Source organism: Bombina bombina, chromosome 6 (genome assembly GCF_027579735.1).
Source record: "Bombina bombina isolate aBomBom1 chromosome 6, aBomBom1.pri, whole genome shotgun sequence".
In the NCBI taxonomy this organism is placed as follows: Eukaryota; Metazoa; Chordata; class Amphibia; order Anura; family Bombinatoridae; genus Bombina; species Bombina bombina.
Genome location: NC_069504.1, coordinates 386,783,521 through 386,806,033, shown reverse-complemented (window position 1 = coordinate 386,806,033; position 22,513 = coordinate 386,783,521).

Below are 22,513 nucleotides of genomic sequence, written 5' to 3'. Positions count from 1 at the left end.
ATTTAGCTTTAAATAGGAATAATTTATTTAAGAAGAGTTAATTAATTTCGTTAGATTAAAATTATATTTAATTTAGGGGGGTGTTAGTGTTAGGGTTAGATTTAGCTTTAGGGGTTAATACATTTATTAGAATAGCGGTGAGCTCCAGTTGGCAGATTAGGGGTTAATACTTGAAGTTAGCTGTCGGCGATGTTAGGGAGGGCAGATTAGGGGTTAATACTATTTATTATAGGGTTAGTGAGGCGGATTAGGGGTTAATAACTTTATTATAGTAGCGGTGCGGTCCGCTCGGCAGATTAGGGGTTAATAAGTGTAGGCAGGTGGAGGCGACGTTGAGGTGGGCAGATTAGGGGTTAATAAATATAATATAGGGGTCGGCGGTGTTAGGGGCAGCAGATTAGGGGTACATAAGTATAACGTAGGTGGCGGTCGGCAGATTAGGGGTTAAAAAAATTTAATCGAGTGGCGGCGATGTGGGGGGGGCTCGGTTTAGGGGTACATAGGTAGTTTATGGGTGTTAGTGTACTTTAGAGCACAGTAGTTAAGAGCTTTATGAACCGGCGTTAGCCCAGAAAGCTCTTAACTACTGACTTTTTTTTGCGGCTGGAGTTTTGTCGTTAGATTTCTAACGCTCACTTCAGACACGACTCTAAATACCGGAGTTAGAAAGATCCCATTGAAAAGATAGGATACGCAATTGACATAAGGGGATCTGCGGTATGGAAAAGTCGCGGCTGAAAAGTGAGCGTTAGACCCTTTTTTGAATGACTCCAAATTCCGGCGGTAGCCTAAAACCAGCGTTAGGAGCCTCTAACGCTGGTTTTCACGGCTACCGCCAAACTCTAAATCTAGGCCTATGATTGCTCAGTGTTTGAAATGAGACAGGTTAACTTAAAACTGTTCAGTTTACACTACAGCTGGCTTAATTTTGAAATACATACCAACAAGCCTAAATCCTGCATTTATCCAGATCTAATGGTATGAGTACCACAGCTTATGGTCCCACCAAGACCATATAGAGTACAGCATTTTCAAAATCCATAAGTACAGCTGACAGCTGGGAAAATGTATACACTATATTTGAAGTGGGGCGCTTGGTTGGGGAAAATGGGGAAAAAACAAACAAACATTATATGTTAACCTTTTAAAAGTACTTTTCTTCATCTAGCCATCTACCCAGCTCATTAATGTACAATTTTTAATTCACAGAATTATTTTTGTTTGCACATTTACAAATATGATTCTTTAAAAAGTGATCTCTTAATTTCTAAAAAAATTTTTATCATGCATGTCACACACTGTTGATTTAGGGGATGCAAGGTGCATAAATGTTATCTCCTGTGAGTGTTTCTGTGGGTGTCTGTGTTTGTCTTTGTGCTTTGGTTTGTGTCTCTGAGTGTGTATGTATTTTTTATCTGTGGGTCTCTCTGTGAGCGTGGGTGTGTTTGTCTTTGTGCATTTTCTGTGGATGTCTGTGAGGGTGTGTGCATACGTTGTTGAGCTTTTTCTGTGGGTGTCTCTGTGAGGGTGTGTGTATGTTTGTCTTTGTGTATTTTCTTTGGATGCCTCTATGAGGGTGGGTGTGTATGTCTGTGTTTTCTGTGGATGTCTCTGTGAGGGTGTGTGTTTTATGTGGGTGACTTTGTGTGTTTTCTGTGGATGTCTCAGTGAGAGTGTGTGTATGTATGTCTTTCTGTGTTTTTTATGTGGTTGTCTCTCTGTGTATGTATGTCTTTGTGTGTTTTCTGTGGGTGTCTCTGTGTGTGTGCAAGTTTGAGTTTGTGTGTGTGTGTCCATTGTCTGTTCCTTTTTAGGACATTTTGACTTTACTACTAATTATTCACATCTTTCTACAGACTTTGAGACTAACAAGACCTTTCCGGAAGTAACCAATCCACCATTTAACCTTTAAATTATTGTTTAGACAGTTCAGGGCCCTTCCTTTCAGCCACTGCATGCTGTTGTCATAATTTAGTTGGCATCTTCCTTTACAAAAAGATAATCAGAACTCCATATTTTGTTTTCTAATTCTCCTTTTTTTTTTTTACAAAACTGTAGTTTACCTCATTACTTGTCAGGTCAATGTAAACGAGGGCTAAGTGTCTGTTTGGGTGTCAGTGTCTGAGTGTGTTTCTTTGCGTGTCTGCTAGAGTGTCTGTCTATATGTGAATCCTTATGTGTGTTTGTGTGTTTCTTTGCGTGTCTGCTATATGTAAATCCTTATGTGTGAGTGAGTGTTTCAGTGTATGAGTGTGTCTGTGTGTTTGTATGTTACTAACTTTACAACATTTCCAAGTTTAAATAGACACTTAAGAATAAAGTGCATATACGTTTTAGTCACTTGGTCAAAATATGCACATGTCAAAGGGGCGGGGGGGGCTGATCAATGGTTGAGTCAGGGGCCCCAAAATTTCTAGTGGCGGCCCTGGATGTGGACATCAATGACATGAAGTGAATTTACAATTTTCTTACAAAGATATCTCAAGGAGAAGCAGCCATAATCCAGAGACACCTAGGGAAGCGCTATGATATAGAAGCCCCAAAATGCAGTGCTATACCACAGCTACTTATTCTTCCATGTATAGCTCCAGACTGTGTCCAGTTTGACTAAGATTAGTCCCTGGTGCCATCTCTATTACACTGTAAGTCCCTTCACTGCCACAGATGCTAAAATATGTTGGGATATCATAAGTAAACTGGTTTTACTGAGTTTATAAAGGAAAAGTAGCAAGTAACTAATAAATACTTTAAATGTAAACCGTTTGTACAGAGTGAATAAGTGTTTGTTTTCCTTTTTTTCAGTTTCTCTTTTATTGCAGTCTTTTAATTAACAACCTGATGCAATAAAAATAAATATCCTGGAGCTATAAGATCCATCAATAAACCTGTAAATAGCAAGTATAATTACACCACTTTGAATATACTAATACTATCTTTGATGTAATAATTAGGTTTATTTTTTTTTTTCTCTAAGACAGTAATATACGTCCTGCCCATGCTAATAGCTTGTGTCTTATTTTGACTGCTATGAAGACACAGCAAAGTCTGTAGGCATTATATTCTGGTTTGCTAAAAGTCAAGAGTATATATATATATATATATATATATATATATATATATATATATAGTATATAGTATATATATACTGTATATGTAACTGTATTCAGGGATCAGGCTGCTTGTAATAAACGGCACTTGCTAGATTTAAGCAACAGAATTCACTATTGATGTGACATTTCAGAAGGGCTTTTTTTCAGAGTTTTACACAGACCTTAAACAGACATTAAACATCTGATAATAATTGTGCTTTGTCCCACAATCTGAAATAGAGTACATATCATGGAATGAAAAATCCTGACATTCTAAATGCTGCACAGAGATTGGTTGATATGTACAGGATTTTATTTATATCTGTCTAACTGGTCACAGAAAAGGAAATAAGATCTTTTTCAAGGGTGTCTCCCAGATCTACAAAACAATGCATAGTTTACTTAAAGGGATAGGAAAGTCAAAATTAAACTTGCATGATTCAGATAGAGCATGTCATTTTAAGACACTTTTAAATTCACTTCTATTTTCAAATGTGCTTCGTTCTCTTAGTATTCCTTGTTAAAAAATTAATACGCACATATCATACACTAGTGGGAGCTGCTGCTAATTGGTGCCTGCACACATTTGTCTCTTGTGATTGGCTAAATAGATATTTTCAGCTTCCTGTCAGTAGGCAATGCTGTCCCTTCAGCAATGGATAACAAGAGCATGAAGAAAATTTGATAATAGAATTAAATTGGAAAGTTGGTTACATTTGTATGTTCTATCTGAATCATAAAAGAAACTTTTGGGGTTTACTATCCCTTTAAAAAAATTACAGTTTTAAATTATTCTAAAATATTTATTGTGCATGTAGCTCTTCCGTAATGCTGTAAACAAATTCTAGTAGATATTGATACTTGTTTATTAGTGAAACATCCCAATTACTACTTAGGGTAAAATATACTATCCCTGCAGGTGAACCTGTCCACCTACATTTGCCACTAGAGCAGGGAATGTCAATCACTCCAAATGAGCGAGTGCCGGGGGATTGATTTTGCCACCTCTGAGGTGGCAGAGAGGAAAAACAAGCAGTTTTTGCTTCTTAAATATGTAGCAACAGGCTCACTTATGCCAACCTGCTCCATATAGCCAAAAATGCTACAAATGCAGCTTCATAAATCTAGCCCTTAAAGGATCAGTAAATACAGTAGATCTGCATAAACAACAAATGCATCATAAAAAGACAATGCAATAGTACATAGGGGCCGAATTATCATCAGCGATGTCTGTCGGACATGATAAATTGGCCCCTTAGTCTAATCTTGAAATGAGTAGTAGATGTTTTTCTGACAAGTTTCAAATTTATGTCTATTTCCACTCCTCCTGTATTATGCGACAGCCATTAGCCAATCACAAATGCATATACGTATATTCTGTGAATTCACATGCTCAGTAGGAGCTGGTGACTCAAAAAGTGTAAATATTAAAAGACTGTGCTCATTTTGCTAATGGAATAAATTGGAAAGTTGTTTAAATTACATGCTGTATCTGAATCATGAAAGTTTAATTTTGACTTGAGTGTCCCTTTAATTTAGTTTCGGCAACTAACCCTTAGCCAAACCATTACCAGTTGTATAATTATTTGCATTCTTTTAGAATGTTCAAAGGTTAATTCATAAGTTAACTATTGACGTAGTTCTATTTTCTACAATTTGAGTATTAGCTGATAATTACCACTACAATATTAGTATCCATGAACTCTTGTGGATCATTAACTAATCCGATTTTTATGCTAATTCCCATTATATGGTGCCTAATCCCAGTGGCGTAGCGTGGCTTGTCAGCGCCCAGGGCAAGGCAAAAATTGTGCCCCCCTAACCCATTAGCACTGACTGCATCTCTTCCACCAGTACAGTAGGGATTGGCAAATTTGCTTTGAATCTAGGAGCCATCTCAACAATTTAGGAGACAGGTTTTTGTTTTAAAACAAACAAAGCTTTATTTTTAACAACAAAAATATATACTATATATATAATTGTAAACTCTACATTCATCCTTAAAAATTAGGACTCAATATGGTTGCAGGCAGCCATTACTTTATTATATACATTAAGTAAGTACATTATAGAACTTAACAATTACATTTTTTTTTTTGGTTCAATATTTAAACATGGGATTTCATTTTTAAAATACATCTGAGCCAGCATGTCAGAGTGTGAGAGTGATCTATGCTGCTTTAAAGTGAAAGACGGTTATTTTATTTCAAATTCATTTTTAACCTGGGTAAAACATACAAGATGTAGACAAATTAATTTTTAACCTGGGTAAAACATACAAGATGTAGATCCTACATCTTGTATGTTTTACCCAGGTTAAAAATGAATTTGAAATAAAATAACCGTCTTTCACTTATCTACATCTTGTATGTTTTATTTTATGCAGGTTAAAAATGAGTTTGAAATAAAATAACCGGCTTTCACTTTAAAGCAGCATAGATCACTCGCACACTCTGGCATGCTGGCTGGCTCAGACTCTGGGTCCTTTGGAAGTTGGAACTTGGCTGGCTGGCTCAGAGTGACTCTGGGTCCTTTGGAACTTGGCTGGCTGGCCCTGGGACATCACCTGGGTAATGGTAGAGTCTAAGCTGCATATTGTGCAATTTGTTATTTCCAAACCCCATATAGCCCCAAAAACAGCAACAGGGGCTATAATAATTTAATTATAATTCTGGCTGGCAGTGGCACTGGTGGTCTGGTCCTGATACAGACCCGGTGATGAGTTTGGTAATTTTGGTTGACACTAACCTTATCGTTGCGGTGGCGGCGTGCTAGTCAGTCTAATTCCACTCTGGCTCTGCTGCTCTGACTTCTTCCTCCCTCCTGACATGCATGCTGGGAGTGGACCATGCTAAATGGTGACGTAAACGCTAGTCTAGCAGCAGGTAACGGTCAGATAGGATTATACTAATAAATTATGATAATTAAATCATTATCAGCACGTCTTGCCTTCAGAGTAGTAGACAGCTCACTTGAGAGACAGATCGGCTGGGCGCAGGCGCCTGTCGGATTTTTTAGCCTCCCTGTAATGCCGCTGGGAGTGGCACTGTGACTGTCTACTGTCTTGAGATGGTGGGGACTGGGGAGGCTGGGAGCTGAGCATTTTGCGCCCCTCAGAATTATGCGCCCGGGGCAACCGCCCCTGTGGCCCCCCCCACGCTACGCCACTGCCTAATCCTTTCTCTAAACAAAAGGGTCACAATTTGACCCTTTTGTTTAAGGGATATTAAACACCTTGTTTTTTTGTAAAAAAAATGCACTTTGTGCCACACTCCCTAGACATGCCATAACCTAGCTTTTCAAAATACTGTCATTTGTGTAAACCAGCTATTTGATTTGCAGGAGGTGCAGGCTCCATAATTTACTTGTGGCATCACTAGGGAGTGTCGGACATGTACAATTTTACACAAAAGCAATATGTGTTTAAATATCTATTTATCTGAGCTTGACTGTTTTTAATCCATTTTAATTCTAACACAAATGAAGAGCTAAAATAAAATTGTAGTTATTCTGTATACTTTCTAAAGTAAAAAATGTTTTGAAAAATCAAGTAAAAAACTAAACAAAGGTCTTTAAAGGGACATTGTACACTAGATTTTTTTTTGCATAAATATTTTGTAGATGATCCATTCATATAGCCCATCTGGGAGTGTTGTTGTAACAATGTATAGTTTGTTTATTTTTTAATAACATTGTGCTGATTTTCAGACTCCTAACCAAGCCCCACAGTTTCAGATGTATACATGCGTTTACAGAATCTTGCCGGCTTCTGTTTATGTTATCTGTCCTTTCATATGCAGGGAGGGTGGGGGGGAAGTGTCTGCTCATTGTTTTTCCAGCCCCTTTCACTGGGAGCTTCTAAGTTTGTTTTTAAAAGGTTTAATACTGGATTTTGTAGGTCAGTGTCTGTGCATATTATTCTTTAGAGTAGTGTCAATTATATGCAGTTATATGAAAATTGATGTACGCTGTCCCTTTAAAGAGATATTAATGCCCGTTTTGCATGTTAGTGATATCTAAAACAGGGTGTATTAAATGGATATTAAAGTATTTTTTTTTTATATGCTGTATATTAAAAAAACTTTTCAGTTTACTTATATTATTAATTTGTGCACAATCTTTTTTATATGCACACGTTCTTATCTAGCAACTCCTAAACATGTGCAAGAGTTCACAGTGTATACATTTATGAGTCTTTGATTTGATAATGGCTGTCACGTGATACAGGAGGCTGGCAAACGGAAGAAAGTATCAGAAAAAAATCTATTGCTCATTTCAGTTTCTGAGTAAGTGCTATAGTGTTACCTTTTTACTATGCATCTGACAAGTATGCAATTCTACTGTATTGTATTGTATGGCTCTTTAAAATATTACAGATTTTTATGTTCTTTTACTAAATAAAACGACTTTTCACACATGTTATTGTGAGCCCCTGCCCACCAGTAGATCTGAGTATCAGCCAGTGAGCAATTTATCCTTGAGTAGCATGTTAACAAATATAAAATATATATATATTTATTTGATATATCAATCAGATGAGGCGCACTCACAATTTCAATCCATCTCACAGCCAGTGTGAAGATAATATTAATACACAACAAGCGGGCACTCACTGATCTTTTCAGCAAACCATATTTGTTTAATGTGAAACCCTGAGGAAGGGGAGAGTTCACCCAAAAAACATTCACATTAAAAGAATAGAAAAGTGAAAATTAAACTTGCATGATCCAGACAGAGCATAGAATTTAAAGACACTTTTAAATTCACTTCTACTTTCAAATGTGCTTTGTTCTTTTGGTATCCCTTGTTGAAGCTAGCTGCTGATTGGTGCCTGCACACATTTGTCTGTTGTGATTGGCTGACAAGATGTGTTCAGTTCAGCTAGCTGCCAGTAGTGCAATGTTGTTCCTTCAGCAAAGGATAACAAGAGAATGAAGCAAATTTGATAATAAAAGTTAATTAGAAACTTTTTTTTTATGTTTTATGTTTTATCCAAATCATGAAAGAAAATTTTCGGGTTTCCTGTCCCTTTAAGCATTATTTGCTAAAAAGAGCAGTGAGTGCCTAATCAATAAGATCTATACACTTATACAAATACTTTAATATTTAAAAATAGATCTCAAGTGCAAATGAGAGCATGTGCCCTAGAATGGCCAATTTTCTTTTAAGTCAACATACTTTTCTCATATAATTGTTACAAATGTATTTGTATCATGTTTTCATATTTTAAAATACTTTTTCCTGTGTTTATGTAATAGTTCTGTGTTAAGAATCAATGTACAGAAAAACTATATAATATATCTTTGTTTATAATGAGTAAAGCAAGTGCATTATGTCACAATTACAGCCGTCATCTGAAACTCCAGCAGGTGTGCTTTGTCTATCAACTGCTTCCCTTGGGATCCTCCAGAGATGGATACTGCCAGATGAATACAGACCTTAAAGGGATATAAAATTGCAAAAGGAAAATGCTCTATGTTGCTTGCACATAACTTATGGCTAAACCCATGTAAAGAGATTAAACTCATAGTTAAAATCAGCTATTGAGCAGCAATGCACTACTGGGAGCTAGCTGAACATATGTGGTAAGCCAATAATAAGAAGCAAATGTGTTTAGCCTCCAATCACCAGCTAGATCCTATTAGTGAGCTGCTGCTGCTGCTCACAATATGGAAATATGTTTTTTGTTTTATGTTTAATTTTTTATAATGGTAGTGAATTTAAAGGGACATGAAACTGCTGTGCATAGCTACAAAAGAATAATAACTACTAAATATGTTATTGAATTTGTAAACTAAACAAATTAAATTAGTAACAACAATGATCTATGATTTTTGTGGTTAATAGTTGTTAAAGAGACATCCTATTAGAAAAATAAAATGTTCCATTTTATTTATAAACAGATTCCCTTCATTCACTATGTATTTAATTGACACATAAGGGTTAAATGTGTAGTCAGATCTGCAATCCTGGAAAACCTCCATTCTGCTCCAGATGAGGGTGCAGCCAGTTATTGGAGCATACACATGTATGCCTGTTCCTGATTAGCTTACTGGCTGTTTCCTCCTCTGGAGTGGCACAGGAGCATAACTTTCACTATGTATTTGCAAGAATTCAGTACATAGTAAAAGAAAGGCATCTGTTTACAAATAAAATGCACTACAAAACATAGAACTTTTTACAATACATTGTCCCTTTCCGTTTATGATTATAATATGATCTAGGCAAGTGCCTCAATAAAATGCAGTCTGATTATTTTTATCTTTTACTTCACTGGATACATGTATTATTTTGCAATAAAATGAAAGTTATTTTGTTCTTCAAAAGGTGCCTCTCCTATAAATGACTGAGTTGATGGCAGCCTCCCAGCGAAATAATGAGTGGTAACACAAGTTTGAACCATGCTCCCCTTTGGGCTCAATACATGATTCGCCTAACAGACGCCTAGATTACGAGTTTTGTCGGTAAGGCTGTGCGGTGCTAATTAGCAGTTTTCCCTCACCGCTCGCCTACAGACAATGCTGGTATTACAGGTTTTTACAAACCCGGCGTTAGCCGCAAAAAAGTGAGCGTAGAGCAAAATTTAGCTCCACATCTCACCTCAATACCAGCGCTGCTTACGTTAGCGGTGAGCTGGTAAAACATGCTTGTGCACGATTTCCCCATAGGAATCAATAGGGGAGAGCAGGCTGAAAAAACCCTAACACCTGCAAAAAAGCAGTGTAAAGCTCCTAATGCAGCCCCATTGATTCCTATTGGGAAATAAAAGTTATGTCTACACCTAACACCCTAACATGAACCCCCAGTCTAAACACCCCTTATCTTACACTTATTAACCTTTAATCTGCTGCCCCCGACATCGCTGACACCTACATTATATTATTAACCCCTAATCTGCCGCTCCGGACACCGCCGCCACCTACATTATACTTATGAACCCCTAATCTGCTGCCCCCAACATCGCCGCCACTATATTAAACTTACTAAGCCCTAAATCTAAGTCTAACCCTAACACCCCCCTAACTTAAATATAATTTAAATAAATCTAAATAAAATAACTATCATTAACTAAATTATTCCTATTTAAAACTAAATACTTACCTATAAAATAAACCCTAAGATAGCTACAATATATATATATATATATAGGGATTATATATATAAGGTAGAAAAAATCCTATTGGATTTTTTCTACCTTAATTCCGATTGGCTGATATAATTTTATCAGCCAATCGGAATTCAAGGGACGCCATCTTGGATGACGTCATTTAAAGGAACCTTCATTCTTCAGTTGGAATGCATTTGAAGAGCATGCTCTGCATCGGATGTCTTGAAGATGGACCCGCTCCGTGCCGGATGGATGAAGATAGAAGATGCCGCCTGGATGAAGACTTCTGCCCGACTGGAGGACCGCTCCTGGCCGGCTTTGATGAAGACTTCTGCCCGTCTGGAGGACCACTTCGCCCGGCTTCATTGAGGACTTCGGCCCTGCTGGGTGAAGACTTCTCAAGGTAGGGTGATCTTCAAGGGGTTAGTGTTAGGTTTTATTAAGGGGGTATTGAGTGGGTTTTAGAGTAGGGTTGGGTGTGTGGGTGGCGAGTTTTAATGTTGGGGGGGTATTGTACTTTTTTTGACAGGTAATAGAGCTGATTACTTTGGGCCAATGCCCCGCAAAAGGCCCTTTTAAGGGCTATTTGTAATTTAGTATAGGGTAGGGCTTTTTATTATTTTGGGGGGCTTTTTATTTTATTAGGGGGATTAGATTAGGTGTAATTAGTTTAAAAAAAACTTGTAATTATTTTATTATTTTCTGTAATTTAGTGGGGGGTTTCTTCGTACTTTAGATAATTTTTTTAAATTGTATTTAATTGTATTTAGTTTAGGTAATTAATTTAATTATAGTTTAGTGTTAGGTGTAATTGTAACTTAGGTTAGGATTTATTTTACAGGTAAATTTGTCTTTATTTTAACTAGGTAGCTATTAAATAGTTAATAACTATTTAATAACTATTGTACCTAGTTAAAATAAATACAAAGTTGCCTGTAAAATGAAAATAAACCCTAAGATAGATACAATGTAACTATTAGTTATATTGTAGCTATCTTAGGGTTTATTTTATCGGTAAGTATTCAGTTTTAAATAGGAATAATTTAGGGAATTGTAGTAATTTTATTTAGATTTATTTAAATTATATTTAAGTTAGGGGGGTTAGGGTTAGGGTTAGACTTACATTTAGGGGTTAATAACTTTAAAATAGTTGCGGCGATGTTGGGGGCCGCAGATTAGGGGTTAATAAATGTTAAACATTGTTGGGGTTAAACATTTTTATTTAGTGTTTGCGATGTGGGGGGGCCTCGGTTTAGGGGTTAATAGGTAGTTTATGGATGTTAGTGTACGTTTTAGCACTTTAGTCAAGAGTTTTATGTTACGGCGTTAGCCCATAAAACTCTTAACTACTGACTTTCAAATGCGGTATCAGTCTTGACAGGAGAGGCTGTACTGCTCACTTTTTGTCAGACTCATAATACCGGCGTTATGCAAGTCCCATAGAAAATATAGGATACGCAATCGACATAAGTGGATTTGCGGTATTTTCACATCTGATCAAAAAAGTGAGCGGTGAGCCTGTCATTTCAAGACTCGTAATACCAGCGTTAGGAAAAAAGCAGCGTTAGGACCTCTTAATGCTGCTTTTTAACCCTAACGAACAACTCGTAATCTAGGTGAGAGTTTCTGGACAAGGCAGATATAAGATAAATTGTCACTCTTTGTCACTGTGTGGAAATTTCGCAGTAGTGACAAACTTCTTTACTTCTGAAAATTAGCTGTCGAGGGAGGTTTGGAAGGAAGAATGTATATTATCATTTATTTGTATAACATTGCAAAATTCTGTAAAGCTGACTATTATATATTATACCAATTCATAATTTAGTGACCAAAAATATTCTCCCTTCTCAAAAGTCTGACCAAATAATGTCACATGGTCAGGGGATATCAGGAAGTGAAGTGTCTACACTTTTTTTTAGTGTTACTGAACATAAGTCAAACCAATTATCATTACTAATAAAGCAAATGCCACTGTTATTATTTTCAATTTTTCCGATTTAGGGCTAGATTACAAGTGGAGCGGATTTTGTGCTCCCGCTCGTGTGTTACCTCTGCTAGACAGAGGCACTTTGTGTGTGCCGGGTAGCGCGAGTATTACAAGTTGAAAGTAAAACGTTTTTGCACAAGAGCTAACCCAACGCACGCAAAAAGCAGAACTTAGAATATCACAACCTTGTTAAAGGAACACTGAACCCAAATTTTTTCTTCCGTGATTCAGATAGAGCATGCAATTTTAAACAACTTTCTAATTTACTCCTATTATCAAATTATCTTCATTCTCTTGGTATCTTTATTTGAAATTCAAGAATGTAAGTTTAGATGCCGGCCCATTTTTGGTGAACACACTGTGTTGTTCTTGCTGATTGGTGGATAAATTCACCCACCAATAAACAAGTGCTTTCCATGGTCTGAACCAAAAAAATAGCTTAGATGCCTCCTTTTTCAAATAAAGAAAGCAAGAGAACGAAGAAAAATTGATAATAGAAGTAAATTAGAAAGTTTCTTAAATTTGCATGCTCTATCTGAATCACAAAATAAAAAATTTGGGTTCAGTGTCCCTTTAATGTATTGCTCCATAGACTTCAATGTAGCACAAAAAGTGGAGAACAAAAACTAACACCCTACTAATGCGCAAACCTGATCGCGTTTAACCAAAGTGCGCTAACCTGACATGAAATATGAATATTATATATATATATATAAAACAAAAACACACAGCACTTTACCAAGGGATATAAATGATCATCCATGGTAGGTGCTTATCACCTTCCAGTCTTCCCTCTAACAGCCCAAGGAGTATATGAAAAAATTCAAGGAGAAGGTGGCCCTCAAATAGAAAGCAATTCTTTATTACAGAGCAACATTTTGCAAGGTTAGCTTAAGAAAGGGGCAGGAGCACCGAAACGTTGCTCTGTAATAAAGGATTGCTTTCTATAAGTGTGTAAACAATTAAAAAAATGTAAAGCTCACATTATGTATCATGCACACTAATTCCAAGCTGGGCACTGTTTCTGACACAGGCTGTGAGAATACCTGAGCTCCAAGATGGCGGCACCCAGTATGAAGAGGTGGAGCTTCAGCATCTGTCACCTTTAAACTATTAAAACTGGAAAACTGATTTGAAAACAGCTGCAGTAGAAATGCAATAACATAGTGAGTAGTTACTAATCTTTTGTAGTTGTGCTCACCAGTTTAAGGTCCCTTTAACGGTGTTATTTTCCACCCAATCATTGGTTGAACACTCTACTGACCCATTTATAGCTGTTCCTTATTGGCCTCAGAAAAAAGGAAACCTAGGTTACAACATGGTGGTGCTCATTGCTTTATGGATACTAAAATGTTACACTTATTATTTCAACAGTTAAACAATTAATATAATATTTTTAAAAATGTATCTGCATATCTTTTGCTTTAAAGTGTCAGTGAAGTAAAACTTAATTGCATGCAATTTTAAACAACTTTCCAATTTACTTTTATCATCAAAGTTGCTTTGTTCTCTTGGTATTCTTTTTTGAAAGCTAAACCTAAGTAGGCTCCAACTGATTTCTAAACTGTTGAAGGCCGCCTCTTAGTGCATTTCCACAGTTTTTCACAATTAGACATTGCTAGTTCAGGTGTGCCATATACACATTGTGCTCACTCATGAGGAGTTATTTATGAGTCAGCACTGATTGGCTAAAATGCAAGTCTGTCAAAAGAACTGAGATAAGGGGGCAGTCGGCAGGTGATTAGATACAAGGTAATCATAGAGGTAAAAAGTGTATTAATATAACAGTTGGTTATGCAAAACTGGAGAATGGGTAAAAAAAGGGATTATCTATCAATAACAATGTTTAAGTCGACTGTCCTTTTAAAGACATCACAATATATAGCATTTATTTAGTGTTTAATGTCCCTTTAAATATTAACTATTTTAAAATACTAATAATATTAATTCAAACTTACTTCTTTATTATGTTCCTACATGATTCTATTTGAGTGTGCTACTGGCAGAAATACAGTTATACCATGGCTCTGTCAGTTACTGTCCAAAAATGGCTAAATGAATAGTGTCACTGGCATCTAAGGGCATTATGTCACTACTGTGTATGTGTGACTGGTTGCCAAGGGTTTAGATCTATAATGTTATGTTTGGTTTGCTGACAACAAAGTCACTGCTTTTTTCATTTTATTTTATTTATTTATTTATTTTGCTTTAGGGTAGTAAAATAATATACCCTGCCAATGCCCATTCTTCCCCAAATATTTTTGTTCTGATATTAAAACAGACATGTTTACTAATATTTTTCCTATTGACTTGTTCAAAGTAGGATAGGCTTTAGATATGAGTGATGGGGTATTTTAAAGAGCTTATCCCAATATTATTTTTTAAATTATAGATACATGAAATCTTTATTTATAGCCTGCACAATTATAAGTATTTAATGTGAAATATGGAAAAACAGTAAAGCCTGCGCTTCCGAACTACAGTATACAATATGACATAAAAAAATATGAATGATATACTATGAAAAAATAATAATAATAAAAACAAGGAGATATAAAGTCAGAAATGATCTGTATATTATAAACCAGATCACATAGTTGTCACACCTGCTGGTTGGTAAGTTCCTAAATAGGATGTAGTATTAGGAATGTCTTTCCATTAGGTAGTCTTTGCACTCAGATTTTAGTGCTTGAAACTCCAAATGGTGGCCTCAGGTTAGGATGCCTCTGGGTGTTGCTCAAATAACGGAGAGGACTGTGATCCACCTCCCAAAGGGAACTTGAAAGACAAAAAAAGAGAAGAACGCAGGCCCACTGTAAGAGTGTTTAATACATATCAAATAGTGCAAGTAAAAACAAACGTACCGAATATCATAGTAAAATGTACACTAATTAAATGTCACCAGAGGTCCTCCACTGTAAGCTGGTTGGATGTCAGTTTGAAGCCGATTGATCCTTCCTGTAGTTACAGCGTTACCAGAATGCCTTTGTGTCCCAGGAGAGCAGCGGAGCTACTAAAAGTAGTTGGTACTTGTGTTGACCGGACCTTAGGACTTTTTTAGTGTCTTCAACGCGTTTCTTCGGGTTCCGACCCAACTTTTTCAAGAGGTAATAGTTCAGTGAGTAACTCACTTCCTTTTAAAACAAGCACACTGTCAAAATGAAATACATGGCAGCGTGTGATAGGCTGACTACGTGTCCGCCAGAGATTGGCTAAATATCACCAATAATAAATCAGCAAAAATTAGTTAGCTTGACATAATATGTAACAACACATAGCGGTTAAAAACAAGAAATAAGAGAAAACACATACCTGCAAATTTAGATGTACTATACAGCTTAGTAGCACTATACATAAGATATGAACTTATTACAGGTTACGTGTTCACCATAATACATATACAAAGAAGTATTTAACACTGTAGAAGAAAAGGGTAAAACATGAATAAAAGCAATACATATTATAAACGAAACTCAATAGAAAAGCAATGATAACAGGACATTATATACAAAGCGTTAATAATTGGTAACTGTAAACATATAGAGTCAATGTTTACATATTCGAAAAGCACAATACAGAGTCAAGAATATGGAGTACGTATGAATGAAGCATAGATCTAGATAAACACAGATAGATGATCAATAGAATGTAAGACAGACTATATGGACCGACACAATAAAAAAATGTATGGACCTAAAAAGTAACATATAGACCTATAATAAGCACTATAGGGGGATAGATATATGTGAATTAATATATTAACATAATCTCCACATCCCCAAATATTAAACTTAAAAAATAATATTAATGTATGTACAGTATATGAATTGATGTATATGCAAAGAGTGAATATGTGATCAGTGATTAAATAAAAAACCCTGATATCTATCTACATAGAAAGGACCAACGAATACCTAAAAATACACTTATACGCATATGGAATACTTAAAAGTGATAATTCTGCATGAATATATGCAGAAAAACAATATACATCTGATTTATCAATTTAACTAAGACAAAAAAATCTATGTCAAAATATCAGAGAGAACTGCAAATTATTACTAATATTTTACTAGGATTCTACCCGTACCACTTGCAATGCTGGTTATATGTTAGAAGAAATAATAAGCATTGAGAGTAAGGCCAAAAGCCTGTAGGTCTAGATCTCTGTTTAATCCCTTAGAATTAGCTATATACTAGGATATACTATATTTATATTTGTTAGAAAAACTTTTCAAATGCATTCCAGTTTATTCAAAGTTTTTCAAATTGTTTTATACCACAGATACTATTTAATTTGCTTTCTGTTAGTATGACACTTAAAGGAATAGTGTATTCAAAATTAAACTTTCATGATTCAGATAGAACATGCAATTTTAAAGGGACATAAAACAGGTTGAGATTTGTGCATAGCCTAAAAGGGCTAATTAATTAAAATTAGTTTGCATAAAAGAACTGTTTAAAATTGCTGGCAAGTATTTTAAAATAATTTTAAAAAATAATCAAAATGAATTACATAGCTAAGCTGCCTGGAGAAGCCAACTCCATCCCCTTATCAGTGTTTAGACACAGGCATTGTATTTCAACTGTGTTCACAGCTTCTTGGCATGCTCCAGCAGATCATCAGTATGCATTTTTGCATTCTACCAAAACAACAATAGATATACAGTAGATACAGCCATAGAAGGAAATGTGTGGGGGGAGTTAGAGCTTTACAATTCAGAAACTAAGAAGAAATGGTTAATGGCGAGGTACTGCAGTATACATTTGCAGGTAAAGTAATTAAAGTACATATTATATTATTTTGTCTCTATCCCAACTTGTTTTATGTCCCTTTAAGCAACTAAACTCCTATTATCGATTTTCTTTGTTCTTTTGGTATATTTATTTGAAAAAGGAAGCATGTAAGCATATTATTGGTTCAGCACCTGGGTAGCACTTTCTGATTGGTGTCTAAATGTAGTCACCAATCAGCAAGCGCTATCCAGGTGCTGAATCAAAAATGGGCCGGCTCCTATGCTTACATTCAAATAAAAATACCAAGAGAACGAAGAAAAATTGATAATAGGAGTAAATTAGAAAGTTGCTTAAAATTGCCTGCTCTATCTGAATCATGAAAGTTTAATTTTGAATAGACTATTCCTTTAATAAAGACCTGTTTTGTTTTAGAATTAGTATATCATATTCATATTAACGTCCATACTTCTCAAATGGAAATCCTCACACGTGTTCTTTATATAATCAGAGGATGTGTCAGCCAATGAGCAAAGCACTCCCATCAATGAGCTTTTTTTTTTCTTAGCTGCTCAACACTGAAGGAGCACTGTGGAGTGGTACTGCACACACTGTGGAGTGGACTGCATATTGTTGTTCCTGAGATCTGGTGTAACCAATGACTAAGTAAAGAGCTCTCAATATGTAGAGTGCCTCTTTGTTGTGCTTGCAGAGCCACAGAGAGGCTGCATATGGCAACTCAGCTCACCGCACTTCATAACCTTGAAAACATAAAGGGCTGGATTACAAGTGGAGCGTTAGCTGTGCTAGAATTAATCTTTTTGCGCGCTTTGGGTTGGGCTCGTATTAGAACTAGAAAGTAAACAGTTTTGGCTTGCGCGCTAACCCGAAGAGTGTAAAAAGCCGAATTTACAATCCCCCATAGAAGTCAATGGAGCAAAAAAAGTGGGGAAAAACACAACATGAACATTTCACATTGCAATGTTCTTCACATAGCAGAATCTACTGCTCTTTCATATATATGTATTGGGTACTTGTAAAGCGCGGCTAATCACCCGTAAGGGACTCAAGACGCTGCTCATTTAATCGACCTCGGAAGGATGAAAGGCTGAATGGATCTCACCAGGAATCGAACCTGCAACCCTCAGGTTGCTACAGAGCTCAACCACAGTGCATGCTGAGCTATCTGTCCGGCTTTAATAAAAGAAAAGTTTAAGCTAATACCAAGATACCATCCAAATAAGGAAGCACCACAATACCCTACTGTCTGAATACAGAAAGAAGGGCACCAAGAACCTTTGAAAAGATTCATAAAGCTGTCGCTAAACCAAATGGAAAAGCGACAAATTGGTAAAGCTTATCTAAAAAAGAGAATCTCACAATCCACAAGTGGTCTGAATAAAATAAAATACGAGGACAAACAGCCTGTAAAATGGAGTGGACATGAAATGACCTTGCTGAACAAAAAGGCATAATAGTACTTATAATCGCCAACTTAAAAGTTGAGACTCTAACAAAACAAAACTTTATTTTTGCTGCTCAAGAAGATAAGTATACATTAACTCTGCTCTGCAGTTTAAATAAAAAAAAATAGTTTTTTTATGTTTTTTCTTATATTTTACCTTTCATTTTACGTCTATGGCCTCTATTTATGAAAGGTCTTGCGGACCTGATCCAACAGTGTGGATCAGGTCTGCAAGACCTCGCTGAATGTGGAGAGCAATACGCTCTCTGTATTCAGCATTGTACCAGCAGCTCACAAGAGCTGCTGGTGCAACGCTGCCCTCTGCTGACTCGTGGCCAATCGGCCGCCAGCAGGGAGGTGTCAATCAACTCGATCGTATTCGATTGGATTGATTTCCGGCAATTACTGTCCCCCTGCTCAAAGCAGGCGGACAGGGTTATGGAGCAGCGGTCTTTAGACCATTGCTTCATAACTTGTGTTTCTGGCAAGTCTGAAGACTCGCCAGAAACACGGGCCGTCAAGCTCCATTCAGAGCTTGATAGATAGGCCCCAGTATATATAAGAGAATTGGCTAGTAAAAAAGGCGAAAGAGAATGGGTCCTTTATATGCAGAAAATGTATTATCTGTAAGTTTATGATAAAAAGTAATAAAATTGTAAATTTGGAAGGTACAGCTTTCAAAATAAAGGGGCATATAACATGCAAAAGTATTGGAGTAATTTATATGGTGACCTGTTCTTGTCCCAAATTCTACATAGGAAAAACCTACAGGGAATTACATGAGAGGATAAAGGAACATAGGAGGGATATCCTAAATGAAAATGTTAAGAATAGTGGAATTGCTCGACATTTTCAGGAACATCATAGGAGTCTGGACACTGACTTTAAATGGATAGGTCTAGAATTAATAGACTTTAAGGATAGAGGTGGGGATATTGATCAGGCTTTATTGAAGGCAGAATGCAAATGGATTTATAATATGAATTCTTTGACCCCTAACGGTCTAAATGAAGAAATCAACTATGCCCCTTTCCTTGGTTAAAATGCATCCATCAAATAATAAAACCTAGTCAAAGTATAAATCCAATATCCTTTTTCTCTTTTTGTATTTTAGAATCTGAAATTTATTCCATTATAGAATAGAGATTATAGAAGGCGAGTTATGTGCTCCTGTTTCTTAAATGATCTTAAGTGTAATGGTAGATCTCAATATTTTTATAACGATGATATGTATAGGGGCAACTGACTATAAATAATAATGTGTCCTCGGATTCTCACTCCCACTCTCTAAATGATTAACTTAACGTATATGTATATAGGTAAATTTTGTAGATATTTTCAAATAGTACTTTGAGAAACAGTTAGTTTAAATAAGTATGTGATATAAAAGTAATCCTGTGCAGATATTTCACCAGATTGTAATTAGGAACAGCCTATATAAGTTGCCATTAACTTGACGCTTGAGAAAGCCCAATTTGAATCTTCAGTGGGTGAAACGCGCATTGCGTGAAGGTGACACCTCTGAGAAGGTAGAGGCGTTGAACGTTAACCTGGGAAGAGTTTGGCCAGTTTACTTGTGCAGCTGGATTCTACTTGCGGAGCAGTTTAGACGGAGACAGAGGGGCAGCTCTCATCATTGTGGCCGTAATACCGCGGAGGACACACTAGCCTGGTCTGGTGAGCGGGAGGCGTCAAGCCTGGTCTGGTGAGCTGTGGGCTATGAGCCTTTGATCCCGGTCTCTCTCTATTTTGTCTATATATAAGGACACTTTGCTGAATTGTCCGTTCCAACTGTGCTTGCTTTACTGTGGGTCTATGTGACTACATTACTGCTTAAAAGTCTGTGAGCAACTACTGCTATAATAAGCCGCTTTGAAGTGCTGGAAAAGTTTGTGTGCCTAACATCCGCTTTTGCCATAATACACCGCTTTGACAATCTGCTGACATTATGCTTAAATGACTATGCACCCAAACATTTGCTACGACAAGCTGGTATAAATCTGTGTGCTATCATTGTAATAACAAGTCGCCTTTGAAGTGAGGATAAGTTTTACTTTGGCTACAAACACACCGCTTTAACTAATTACTCAGCTACAGTGACTATGTGCTTAAACATTTCATCTTTGCTACGTTAACCTGCATATACATGTTGCTGAGCCCTTGATTATTATCTACTTCTGCTACAATAAGCTGCTTTTTGAGATTCTGCTGATATCATGTTATTGTGCTTTGATACCATGCTGTAAACTTGCTTAACGATACACTTTTGCCGCCTGACTTTTATGCATACAAGCTTCAATTTTGAGGTTAACTATAGTCTAGGCCTTGAATACAGTTACATTATTATTAGTATATATACCGGTATATTTAGGTTATATAAGGCCTGATTTTTCCTGGGTATTTAGGATTACTAGGGTAATAGATTTAGTTCTATATACATGTTATATTGATTGTTGTTATTTACAGAGGAGGTTATTAACTAATAACTTGCTTTCTCTGGCTTGAACTAGCAGCTTCCTGTGATTATTCATAGACTTATTTAATTATTGTATTTGGTTTGTAATTTAGTTTGTGCTGGATTAACTCATCTTTCTATTTTCTTACTTTTTCCATATATATATATATATATATATATATATATATATATATATATTTGTTTTTCATTCTTATATTTCTTCTTTTACGCTTTGTTTTATTTCGTTTTTATCTTTTATGTTTATTTTATTTTACTCATTTATTTTGCCATGTTATTTATTTTAATATTTTTCTTCCCATTTTACTTTTGGTTTTGTTTAATTTTTGGCTCTGATTAACAGTTATTCGCCTGATCTTTTCTCTTTATTACTACGTCCATTTTGGACGCTCGCGCTCCTTCTTCCTCCCCCCTTTCTCGCCTTTGATATTTTTCCCACCTTACCTAAGCTCGAGACCTCTGTCTCCTTCTGTGACGTTTCCCTAACTGAAGCACCGCCTCATTACATCTTAGTCTCCTTCTGGTTCCTCCTCAGTTCGGACGTCTTTGACAGTGTGTCTCCTCCCTCACATAACGTCACGGACTTGTCATTTACCATTCTCATTCTTACAAATAGCAACATTGTTATATTGTTACTATAATAACTTTGATACTAGTATTTTATTTAAGTACTTATATGTATATAGTGAAATTTAGCCCTTCATTATAGCTTAGTGGTTAAGCTTTAGGCTGGGAATCATAAGGTTATAGGTGCTATACCCAATAAGTTTATATTTTAAAATATATTTTATTACTATTTTGTTTTATCTATTATTTTATCATTTACATTATATACATTATTTATTTATATTATGTCTCAAGAACATAATATTATTTCTGAAAAATCTGTACAGCAGATGATACATTCCTCTATGGAAAATGTTAGAAAACAAATTTCTGCAGATATTCAATCTTTAAATAAACCTCAATCTACTCCAAAAAAGGCAACGCAAAAAAAGAAAACATATTTCTCATAAATTGGCACATAAAATCTCTGCCAATAATGTTGTTAAAGGGGCATTACGTTTGCATAGTTCAAACAATAAAAAGAAATTTGTACCTACTACATCTAAAAATATTTCTATTTCTTTTTCTGATTCAGAAGATAATTTTATTTTTAAAACCAAAACTAATAAGCCCCATGTAGACTTTGATTCTACACCTGAGTCTTCGGACTCCTTTTCAAATGATAATAATGATTCTAATTCTTGGCAATCTGTATTTACTCCCAAATTTTCACAAAATTCTTACTCTAATTCATCTCCCAAAAATAAAAAATCTAAAAAACTTTTTAAAAAACATAAACATGTTTTATTTGTAATTTAGGTAATCCCTATCTAAAACCTGAAGATTTACAACATCCTCGTTCCACACAATGGCATCCCTCTAAAAGGGTAGCAAAATGTTTAGATTTTTATATTAGAAAACCTTTAGATAAACAATCTAAAAATAATTTACATTCAGAATGTCCTTGTCCTGAACTCCCTCATGAATCTTCAATCACCCCTGACATTGATGCCAATTTACTTAAATTTATTTATTCTCCAAAATTTAACATATGCCATGGTCCTGACAGATTCCTTAAATCATGTCAGGACAAATTCTTAGATTCCCTTGG